Source organism: Phacochoerus africanus, chromosome 14 (assembly GCF_016906955.1).
Source record: "Phacochoerus africanus isolate WHEZ1 chromosome 14, ROS_Pafr_v1, whole genome shotgun sequence".
Taxonomy (NCBI): Eukaryota; Metazoa; Chordata; class Mammalia; order Artiodactyla; family Suidae; genus Phacochoerus; species Phacochoerus africanus.
Window position 1 is genome coordinate 51,179,033 of NC_062557.1, and position 12,336 is coordinate 51,191,368.

Consider the following 12,336-nt stretch of genomic DNA (forward strand, 5'->3'; position numbering starts at 1 on the left):
TATCGAGATTTCACAGGACTTTTTTTTGGACTGTGCCTGTAGCATGTGGAAGTTCCTGGCCCAGGGATGGAACCCAAGCCACTGCAGCTGGATCCTTAACCCTCTGGACCACAAGGGAACTCCTTGCCAGACCTTTGTGTGTATTTGAGCCCCACGGGAAACCCCAGGTTAGCCACCAGCTTCGTACTCATAGATAAAGTTACAAATAAGAAGACAGTTTCTATCCTAAGCTATTTCAAGCCTGAAGATGATGATGATGTTAAAATCCCTACAAATATGGAAAACTATCATTTTAAAACACCTCCTGTCCTTCCACCTTAACTGATTTGAGAAAGGATAGTTGACCCAAGCCACGAATCAGTGGATCACAGTTTCCTTTGACACAGTCAATGGTCTGATCTTCTTTGTGATACAAGTAAGTTTTGTGGTGGTGGTGTTGGCGGTGTTTTTTCAGGAAATCCTCTGGTACTACCAGGAAGAAATGTTACAAATCCCACGTATGGCTCTGTATGCTTTAGGGAAACACTATCAGCTAAGAGTAACGTAACAATGAGGAATTTCCGACTTCACAAAAAAAGGGTCTGGCAGTAAGCACCCCAGAATCCAGCAGCTCTAAGACTCGGGAGTATTCGCTGACTTTTCTTTGATTGTCTTAGCTTTCCCCTCCTGGTGGCCAGGTAGCTGCCGTGGCTCTAAGCCTCACATCTTCACATGACAACACTGAGGTTAGGAGGGAAAGTGGGCGCTGCGTCCCATGGAATTCTTTTTATCAGGGAGGAAAAGCTCGCAGTAACCTTGCCGGAAGTCTCACTGGCCTGGATTGGTTCACACGGCCAGCTATGGGAAAGGCCAGGGAGAGGGTATTGGGCCTTTTCAGCCTTTCTGGCTTCATGGGCTTTGCCACCAAGGAAAATGGAGGAATAGCTGCTAAACAGGTGACCAGGGCCACCACTGCCCTGGGTCAGTTCAATTTCACAAATACCACTGTTATTCGCCCTTTTTCAGTTAAAATCTCAGCGTTGATAAGGAGTTCACTATAAGGTGTGGTGTCCAGTTTATACTATTCACTCTTTTTTTCTTTTTTTGTCTTTTGTTGTTGTTGTTATTGTTGTTGTTGTTGTTGCTATTTCTTGGGCCGCTCCCGCGGCATATGGAGGTTCTCAGGCCAGGGGTTGAATCGGAGCTGTAGCCACCCGCCTACGCCAGAGCCACAGCAATGCGGGATCCGAGCCGCGTCTGCAACCTACACCACAGCTCACGGCAACGCCGGATCGTTAACCCACTGAGCAAGGGCAGGGACCGAACCCGCAACCTCATGGTTCCTAGTCGGATTCGTTAACCACTGCGCCACGACGGGAACTCCATTCTTTTTGTTTGTTTGTTTGTTTGCCCACGGCATGTGGAAGTTCCTGAGCCAGGGGTTGAACCCGCACCACAACGGAGATAATGCCATATCCTTAACCACTAAGCCATCAGGGAACTTAGCACCCTTCTTTCCTTTCTTTCTTTTTCTTTTTCCTTTCTGCTTTACAGGGCTGCACCCACGGCCCATGGAAGTTCCCAGGCCAGGGGTCGAATCGGAGCTACAGCTGCCAGCCTGCCCCACAGCCAGAGCATCTCAGGACCTGAGCCTCATCTGCGACCTACACCACAGCTCACGTCAGTGCTGGATCCTTAACCCACTGAACGAGGCCAGGGATCGAACCCATGACCTCATGGATGCTAATCGGGTTTGTAACCTGATGAGCCACAGTGGGAACTCCTCATCCTTCTTTTCTGACAGGGTCTTGACCAATAAGAACTGACAAAGGATTGTCAATTGGATGAGGATAAGAACAGGAACAGCAATAGCAACATTAACAGGGGCCCAGAGTGACCAAGGACCATGTGGTTCCAGGGGTCAATATATAGTGGATCCACCCCTTTGAACAGGAGGTGGGATGTAACCGGAGAAGAGCTGTATCCACCCTCCACCCACTCGGATGGGTGGAGGACTTGCTCTTCCTTGAAACCCACTCGGATAGGCTAGTTCTTCCCTGCCCCTGGATAAAATCTCAAGGCAGGTGCCGGTGGATTTTCTGGTCACTCTACTGTAATAAAAAGGCCTCCGGGTGTGGGTTACACAGGTGCATGCATTTGTCAAAACTCAGTGAATAGGAGTTCCCATCGTGACTCAGTGATAGTGAACCCCACTAGTATCCATGAGGATGCGGGTTCAGTCCCTGGCCTCACTCAGTGGGTTAAGGATCTGGCATGGCCATGAGCTGTGGTGTAGGTCACAGATGCAGCTCAAATCTGGCGTTGATGTGGCTGTGGTGTAGGTTGGCAGCTGCAGCTCCAATTCCACTCCTAGCCTGGGAACTTCCATATGCTGAGAGGGCGGCCCCCAAAAAGCAACAAACAAACAAACAAAAAAACTCAGTGAATACACTTTTAAGGTTTCTGCATTTCAACCTAAGTAAATTTTACCTTAAAAGGAAACCCGTATACAAATAATGAACTCTGTTTAAGGAGATGCACGCTAAAGTGTTTGGGGGAAGGATACTAATGGCTGCAATTTACCATGAAATGATCCCAAAGAGCTGATAGCTATAGAGCCCGCCCATTAGTCCTGAGAAAAAGAGGTTCTTTGCACCACCCTACATACTGGCAGACCTGGGGCTGCAGGGTGGGCTCCACCCCCCACTTACCCACTTTCTGGGAAGAGAAAATGGAGGAGCAGCTGCATATGGGTCAGAGAGAGGGGCTGGAGCCATTTCTCCCTTTTGAGGTAAAATAATTCCCTCCATATTCCAGCAAATGTCTTTTTTTTTCCCTTTTTTCTTTTCTTTTCTTTTCTTTCTTTCTTTTTTTTTTTGTCTTTTAGCCTTTTCTGGGCTGCTCCTGTGGTATATGGAGGTTCCCAGGCTAGGGGTCTAATCACAGCTGTAGCTGCCAGCCTACACCACAGCCACAGCAATGCCGGATCTGAGCTGCATCTGCGACCCATACCACAGCTCACGGCAACACCGGATCCTTAACCCACTGAGCAAGCCAGGGATGGAACCCCCAACCTCATGGTTCCTAGTCGGATTCGTGAACCACTGCGCCACGACGGGAACTCCCAGCAAATGTCTTAAATACAATTCAGCTAAGTTGTTCCCCCCACACACCCCACCTCAGTGGGGAGAAAAAGAGATTCTCCTCCTCTGTGGAAACTGAGAGAAAGAGGCTGACTCCCTCCTGACTAAGGATAATCTTTTCCTGACTTTCTCTGTGGCCAAGGGGCAGGGGTCAGAGCAGTGTCCTGGGGGGCGGCCCAGCTCTGCCTCCCTGGCAGGTGCTCATCATCTGCCCAGTGTGGACTCCACTCTTTCCAGCAAAAGCCCCAGATTTTCCTGCTGGATCCACTTCTTCCTCTTCTCTCCGTTGGTGCAGTCTGTGAAGAGCCTCATCCCCAGCTCAGGCCAGAGCATGTGACCCAGCCTGGCCCATCAGAGACTCTCATTCCCTTGGCCACAGCGACCGATTGGCTGATGCTCTGATATCCAGGCAGGGGTCTTCTTGCACTGAAGTTTTCAGAACTTATCCCAGAGGATGCTGAGCTGAGCTAAGAAGAGAGCCCACTTCCTAATGGTATGTTTGAGCTCCTGTAAGCTGCCATGCTTAAAACAGGCAGACCCTCTATATATTTTAGTTATTACTTGAGCCAATATTCTCTTTCTTTCTTTCTTTCTTTTTTTGCCTTTTCTAGGGCCACTCCCGTGGCATATGGAGGTTCCCAGGCTAGGGGTCGAATCGGAGCTGTAGCCGCTGGCCTACACCAGAGCCACAGCAACTCGGGATCCGAGCCACATCCACGACCTACACCACAGCTCACGGCAACGCCAGATCCTTAACCCACTGAGCAAGGCCAGGGATCGAACCCGCAACCTCATTGTTCCTAGTCGGATTCGTTAACCACTGACGGGAACTCCTGAGCCAATACTCTTTAAAGGCCTTCCCCTCTGCCCCTTAAGGCTTATCCTCGCCATCGCCGCCTAATTTAGATCTTATCATCGTTCATCTGGCTTAATGTAAAAGCTACCTGACCATTCTCCCCCCTCCCAGTGCATCTCCTACTTGCTGTCAGAGGGAACTTTTTAAAACACACATCTGATTAGGTCATGGCCCTGCTTCAAATCCTTCCAGGGCACACTCCACACACCATGCAAAGCCCCGATAACTGGCTCCCGCGGGCTTTGTTTCAGCACCTCCTGTCCTCCCACCGCAAGAGACCATTGGCAGGTACCCCAAAGCATCAAAATGATCCTAAGGCTTTGTATAGTCTTTTCCTTCTGCTGGGAACAACCCTTCCCTCCTCCTCCACCCAGTAAACTGATCCCTCAGTACCCAGCTGGAGCGTCGTTTCTTCTGAGGTCTTTCCTCGTGGGGTCAGGCACTTGCCCCCAGCATTCCTCTTGTACTTATCTCTGTGCATAATTGTCCCCATCTTCTGCTTACAAGTCTCTTTTGCCCATTAGATACTGGGCTCCCCTTGAGGACTGTCTTAGGGTGACTCTACCTTCAAGTTTACCCAGGAGAATTTTGGCTTTTGTTTAATGTCTCAGTGTAATTATTAATAGCACCCTGTTTCACTCTCAGAAGTGTCCGGGTTTGGATGCTAAATTATGTTTGCCCTACGTATTCTTGAACAGAATCAGTGTTTTTCTTTTTGTTTCGCTTTTTAGGGCCGCACCCATGCGGCATAAGGAGATTCCCAGGCTAGGGCTCCAATTGGACCTACAGTTGCCGGCCTATGCCACAGCCACAGCAACACCAGATCCAGGCCGTGTCTGTGACCCACACCACAGCTCACGGCAATGTCGGATCCTTAACCCACTGAGCAAGGCCAGGGATTGAACCCCCAACCTCATGGTTCCTAGTTGGATTCATTTCCACTGCGCCACAGTGGGAACTCCCAGAATGTGTGTTAAAAATATATCTTTCAGGAGTTCCTGCTGCGGCACAATGGGATAGGCAGTGCCTCTGGAGCCCTGGGACAAAAGTTCGATCCCGAGCCTGGCACAGAAGGTTAGGGATCCAGTGTTGCCACAGTTGTAGCATGGGCTGCAGCTGTGGCTTGGACCTAATCCCTGGCTCAGGAAACTCCATGTGCCTCAGGGGAGCCAAAAAAAAAAAGAAAAAAAAAAGATATCTTTCAAATGAGTGCATATATAAGCAAACCTCCCTAAGGTCTCATTTCCTGCTCTCAGAAAAATAACTGAATTAGATGATTTCCAAGGTCTTGACTTCTTGAAGTCATTCAAATAGTCAGTAATCAAAAGCTAAAACCAGAAGATTTAGTTTCTTCCCCTAGAGAGGGCCCACCATATAGAATCACACTTTCAAACATATTCACACCTGAAGCAACAACTTTGCAGACCACTACCTGCTGGGAGTCTGGCTATTGACACCTAAAATACCGCAGACCTTCTCATCTACTGAAGACACAACCCTCAGATAGCCCTAGTGAGAGCTGGACAATCTCCTAACAACAGACAATAAAACTAACTTCCATCTGTTCCCTTTCTTTTCTTTTCTTTTCTTTTTTTTTTTTTTTGTCTTTTTAGGGCTGCACCCATGGGTATGGAGGTTCTGAGGCTAGGAGTCAAATCAGAGCTGTAGCTGCTGGCCTACACCACAGCCACAGCCAACACCAGATCCGAGCCATGTCTGCAACCTACACCACAGCTCATGGCAACACCAGATCCTTAACCCACTGAGGGAAGCCAGGGATCGAACCTGTGTTCTCCTGGTTGCTAGTGAGATTCATTTCCACTGAGCCACAACAGGCTCAGCCACGTCTCCTTAATTGTGGTATGCTTCAGTTTCTAACCTAGCCCACCTGCCTTCTCTGTATGCTCTCTGGTGGCCGGGCAGCAGAATGATATCCCACCTAAGTTATCACTTGGTTGTCAAAAGTCCTCCACCATAAACAGACAGGTAGCACCTGACTACGGCCACATAGCATTTTACCCGAGTGGAGTGTGCAAATTATTATGGGCAGAACCACTGTGAGAAACAGCCAATTAATATTGCGTCCAGGTCCTTCAACTAAAAAAAAAGTATTTTATTTACCTACCTCTCATTGCCAAAATTTAATGCAAAGTATTAGATCAGCTATACTTGCACAATGTAAATATGCTAGAATCAAAAGCAACCCTCCAAATCGCTTAAAATAAACTCTCATTTATAAAGCGGCCTGTGGACTAACAGCTTTTGAATTATTTTTAATATTAGATGTCTTGGCATTTATTTTTAAACAAATTGGGTGTCATGGGAACATGGCTTAGGTTTTAACCAAAATTGCAGGAGGTAGTATTTAAGAAAAACCAAGTTCCCCTGATGATTAAAAAAAAAAGTTTATTTGCATAACTTGTACACATCTACGCCCCATAAGACATCAAACGAAAATAAATTTTCCGATACATTTAATGTTGATAGTCTACAACGCCATTTTTAGTGGCCAAGAATAACACCTTCCTCTGAGTATGCTAAAAATTACTCTGAATGTCTCACTATTGCTTAGAAAAGATATGCAGTATTGCATAGATCAAATCTCTGTTATATCACTGGCCTAGTTTAATATCAATTCCATAATACTTTATAGTTTCAAATTTGCCTGAAAAAGAAAACAACCATAAAGTTTTTTGTTTTTTGGGGGTTTTTTTTGTTTTTTGCTTTGCTTTGTTTTTTAGGGTCACACCTGAGGATATGGAAGTTCCCAGGTTAGGGGCTGAATTAGAGCTGCAGCTGCTGGCCTCTGCCACAGCCACAGCAACAATGGATCCTTAACCCACTGAGCAAGGCCAGGGATTGAACCTGAATCCTCATGGATACTAGTCAGATTCATTTCTGCTGCGCCACAATGGGAACTCCAGATTTTTTTCTTTTAATGTCAGCTTTAGCCACTTTGCACAGCAATTTGGAAACATCTAGTAAAACTGAAAATGTGGATACCCTATATGACCCAGCAACCCTACTTGAGAATACACACCCTAGAACAGTGGCTTTCAAAATTTTGGTACCAGGTCTCCAATACATTCTTTTTTTTTTGTCTTTTTTTTTGCTATTTCTTGGGCCGCTCTCACGGCATATGGAGGTTCCCAGGCTAGGGGTCGAATCGGAGCTGTAGCCACTGGCCTACACCAGAGCCACAGCAACGCGGGATCCGAGCCGCATCTGCAAACTACACCACAGCTCACGGCCATGCCGGATTCTTAACCCACTGAGCAAGGTCAGCCAGGGATCAAACCGCAACCTCATGGTTCCTAGTCGGATTCGTTAACCACTGCGCCACGGCGGGAACTCCCTCCATCCAATACATTCTTAAAAATGCCTGAGGACACCTAAGAGGTTTTGTTTATGCAGAAGATATCTATTGATATTTGCCTTATTGGAAAGTAAAAGTGAGAAAGATTTAAAATATTTACCAATTCATTTAAAAACCAATTGACAATTGATTCAAATTCATGTAAATAAAATTTAATTAAAATACAGGAGTTCCTGTCGTGGCTTAGTGGTTAATGAATCCGACCAGGAACCATGAGGACGCAGGTTTGATCCCTGGCCTCACTCGGTGGGTTAAGGATCCGGTATTGCCGTGAGCTGTGGTACAGGCCAGCAGCTACAGCTCCGATTTGACCCCTAGCCTGGGAACCTCCATATGCCATGGGTGTGGCTCTAAAAAGCAAAAAAAAAAAAAAAAAAAAAAAGCAAAAAAAATAAGAAATAGAGTACATTGTGTTACATTTTTGTGAATCTCTTGAATGTCTGGAATAATCTCATATCTGCTTCTTCTTCTTCTTCTTCTTCTTTTTTTTTGACTGTGCTACCATTACATAAGGAAGCTCCTGGGCCAGGGATGGAACCCATGTCACAGCAGCAGCAACACTGGATCTTTAACCCACTGAGCTAACAGGAAGCTCCTAATATTGTTTGTTTTAATAAGAAAGTGGAACTTACATACCTTTCCATCTATAGGGGACTACAAGGTCCATGGGGGCTGCACTATTGCTGCTTTGCTCACCCTTGCCTTTCTAGTGATCCACCTGGTGGGTGCTCAGTAAGTGTTTGTGGAAGGAGGGGAAGATGTGAGAGATAGTAGGGGAGAAAATATGAATATTGTTCTGCAATTTGCTTTGAAATTTAACTATATTTAGGGGCCATCTTTTGACAGATGTAGACTTTTTTTGGAGTTCCTGGGCCAGTAACGACCCAAGCCGCTGCCTGGCAGCGCAAGATACTTAACCCAATGTGCCAGGCAGGTATCGAACCTGTGACCCAGTGCTCCCAAGATGCCCCCGATCCCGTTGCACCACTGCGGGAACTCTCACAGATGTAGTCTTTAACTTAGAGGCATGGCCAAAATATTTGTGATTTTTGTATAACTAATACGCTTATTTTTCTACTGTCTAAAAATAAGACTGAGGAGTTCCCTGGTGGCTCAGCAGGTTAAGGACCTGTAATTGTCACTGCTGTGGCTGGGGAGTAGGTTTGATCCCTGACCCAAGAACTTCCACATGCTGTAGGTGAAGCCTAAATAAATAAATTAAAATAAGGAAGTATTTAAGGTGTTCAATCTGTTAATCACCATGGGCTGCACACTACTTCCACCTACTGGTGCATTAAGAAATCCACATATTATGGGCAAAATGGCCTTTGCTGTTAAGAAAAAATCAACTGAATATTTTGCCCTTATTTTGTTTAGGGTTATTCTGTAATTCAGACAGGAAATTGAACTATTTACTTGAAGACCTTTCCAGAAATGAGATAATTAATGTTGAACTCTTTCTTACCCCTGCAATTTGCATGTACATTGGAGGATTTTCTTAAGATAATATATATAAACGCATTAACATTTCTCAGACCAAACAGCAAAACCAATGGTTAAAACAAGTTAATAGATTATTTTATTCATTTAAAGACATTTTTATTTCTCTCTCTTTTTTTTTTATTTGTCTTTTCTAGGGCCACACCCATAGCATATGGAGGTTCCCAGGCTAGGGGTCTAATCAGAGCTGTAGCTGCTGGCCTATGCCACAGCCCCAGCAACGCCAGATCTGAGCCTCGTCCTCGACCTACAACACAGCTCACGGCAATGCCGGATCCTTAACCCACTGAGCAAGGCCAGGGATTGAACCCGAAACCTCATGGTTCCTAGTCGGATTTGTTAACCACTGCGCCACGATGGGAACTCCTCTCTTTTCTTTTCTTGCTTTTATTTGGCCTCTGGTTTACATGGTGAGAGAGTCTTTTAAACTGCATGCAGGAGTTCCTGTCATGGCTCAGCAGAAATGAATCTTACTAGCATCCATGAGGCTTCAGGTTAGATCCCTGACCTCGCTCAGGGGGTTAAGGATCTGGCATTTCCGTGAGCTGTGGTGTAGGTCACATAGGTGGCTCGGATCTGGTGTTGCTGTGGCTGTGGTGTAGGCCAGCAGCTACAACTCTGATTCGACCCCTAACCTGGGAACCTCCATATGCCACCAGTGGGCCCTAAAAAGCAAAAAAAAAAAAAAAACCCAAAACCCAAAAAATTGCATGCAGGAAAAAAAATACCAATACATAATAAATGCTCAATAAATGTGTGTTGCTAATAAAGAAAACACAAACATCCTCGGCCTTTTTTTCAATATCTCAGTTTGTTGTTGTTGTTGTTTGGCGGCACCCCTGGTATGCGGAAGTTCTGGGCCAGGGATCGAACCTGCACCACAGCTGTTACCCAAGCCACAGCAGTGACAACGCCAGTTCCTTAACCCACTAGGCCACCAGGGAACTCCTTTAAAACCTCTTTTTTGGTCACTTTTGTATCCTTGATGCCTGGGGAGGGAAGGAGAGAAGATGAAGAGAAGGAAGGTTGATTATGCTCAAAAAAAGAGGTAGAAGGCTATTATCGTTCACAACGCCTTCCATCTCGACGATTCTAGAATATTAGCAACCATGACAAAGAAGCCATGGTGAATTACAAAGATTCAAAAAGCAACCAAAAATCTTTCCAAAGCAGGGATTCAGGGCTCCCTACCCTTCATTACCAATGAAACAGCCTTGTCCTAAATACAGCTGCCAAGGAGTCCTCATTTGTCAAATATTCATATCTAAGTCTCCACGGTTAGGAATCTGGGAGGGGAAAATTCACCAAAACCTGAAACTAGTCACCCATCAACTTCCAACTGGTCCTCTTGCAACAACCCTTCCCCACTTAATATCCCTGTCGCTTCCCACTCATCTAATTAATGTCTTGTCCCTCAAGGGATGTAAACATTGCACAACAAAAATAAAATACAGCACAACGAAAATGCAGGACAAAGTAACATGACAAATCTTCCAACAAAAGAAGCAGTATTTCACAGAATACATAAAGGTGACGGGGGGAAGGACTTGAATCACAAGCAAAGCCACTGACATGAGAATGCTGAAAAGAAGATTGATACAAAGAAGCCTCCATGAGGATCCATGAGGATGCGGGTTGGATCCCTGGCCTCACTCAGTGGGTTAAAGATCTGGGGGTGCCATGAGGTGTGGTGTAGGTCACAGACGCAGCTTGGATCTGGCGTTGCTGTGGCTGTGGCTGTGGCATAGGCCGGCAGCTGCAGCTCTGATTCGACCCCTAGCCTGGGAACCTCTATATGCTGAGGATGTGGCTCTAAAAACCAAAAAAAAAAAAAAAAAAACAGAAGAAGCAGGAGTTCCCGTCGTGGCACAGTGGTTAACGAATCCGACTAGGAACCATGAGGTTGCGGGCTCGGTCCCTGCCCTTGCTCAGTGGGTTAACGATCCGGCGTTGCCGTGAGCTGTGGTGTAGGTTGCAGACGCGGCTCGGATCCCGCGTTGCTGTGGCTCTGGCGTAGGCCGGTGGCTACAGCTCCAATTGGACCCCTAGCCTGGGAACCCCCATATGCCGCGGGAGCGGCCCAAGAAATAGCAACAACAACAACAACAACAACAACAAAAAAGACAAAAAAAAAAAGCAGCAGCAGCAGAAGCATCCATGATAGTGATAGACACTTCACGTTCTGGTTATCTCCTGCTGCTTAACAAATCACCCCAAATTTACTGACTGAAAACAACGGCGTTTCATTATCACTCACAGTTTCCATGGTCAGGAATTCACGGCGGGGGCGGGGCGGTGGGGGGGCGCAGTTTACCACTTGGGTGGTTCTGGCTTCAGTCTCTCATGCACGTGCACTGGATGGTGGCGCCCCCTCCTCACTCCCAGTTTCTTTGCCCATTTGAAGCCCAAAGAGGTCTCTACTGCCCTTGGGATAAAGCCACAAAGCCTACTTATGGCTTTCCAGGCATTCTGCGGCAGGCCCAAGCTTTCCCAGCTCATTCACTCTTGCTGTTCACTCACACTGGCCCTGGGAGAAACAGGAGTACACAGTTTCTGCTGCCTGTTCCTTGCCCCCTACATCTACTACTTTGTCTGTCCTAAGAGCTGTCTCATTTTTCTAGCAAAAGCAAAAAAAACCCCAAAAAACAAAAAAAACCCAAGCCGACTTTTCTTTCCATCTCCTGATGGGTCTGGCCGTGACATCTGTGACATCTGGCTCCCTTTTCCTACAGGTCATTCTAGCTGGTCCATCAAGGTACCTCATCTACTGGATACAGTGATGGGTCTAGGGTTGGACATGTGATCCAAGCAGAACCAGAGTCCTTGTTCTGTATTTGCTGCAAATGCCCTTCTGTAATCCTGCTCATTGGAACATACCTCCATGTGGGGAAGAAAAAAAAAATTTTATGAAGTTAACACAGAGAAAAGCAAAATGAAGAGACAGAGAGAGAGAGAGAAAAAGAGTCCTGGTGTCCATGCTTAAATCCCTGAACGCTGGTCTTTCTGGAAGCCAGTCAAGCCCCTGGACTTTGCAGTTACATGAGCCAGGTTATGTTCCAGCAGATGTGGGTTTCTATCGCTTCACTGCCCTTCATCTGCCTCACTCTTCAGGGAGAGCGTGATGGCAGAGAGGCCTTCCCAGGCTCTACCCTGCAGTCACATCTTTTTTTTTTTGTCTTTTTTGCTATTTCTTGGGCCGCTGCTGCGGCATATGGAAATTCCCAGGCTAGGGGTCTAATCAGAGCTGTAGCTGCCAGCCTACGCCAGAGCCACAGCAACGCAGGATCCGAGCCATGTCTGCAACCTACACCACAGCTCACAGCAACGCCGGATCGTTAACCCACTAAACAAGGCCAGGGACTGAACCCGCAACCTCATGGTTCCTAGTCGGATTCGTTAACCACTGCGCCACGACGGGAACTCCTGCAGTCACATCTTCTTTGATAAACTCCTAGGGCATCATGTCCTCTCCAGCATAGTGC

The 12,336-nt window shown here is 46.6% G+C and overlaps 1 protein-coding gene across 1 annotated transcript in view; it reads right to left on the bottom strand.

Moving 5' to 3' along the window:
- Positions 1-12,336, bottom strand: part of LOC125115129 (uncharacterized) — a 114,156-nt gene that overhangs the window by 64,160 nt on the left and 37,660 nt on the right. The window lies entirely within an intron of this gene.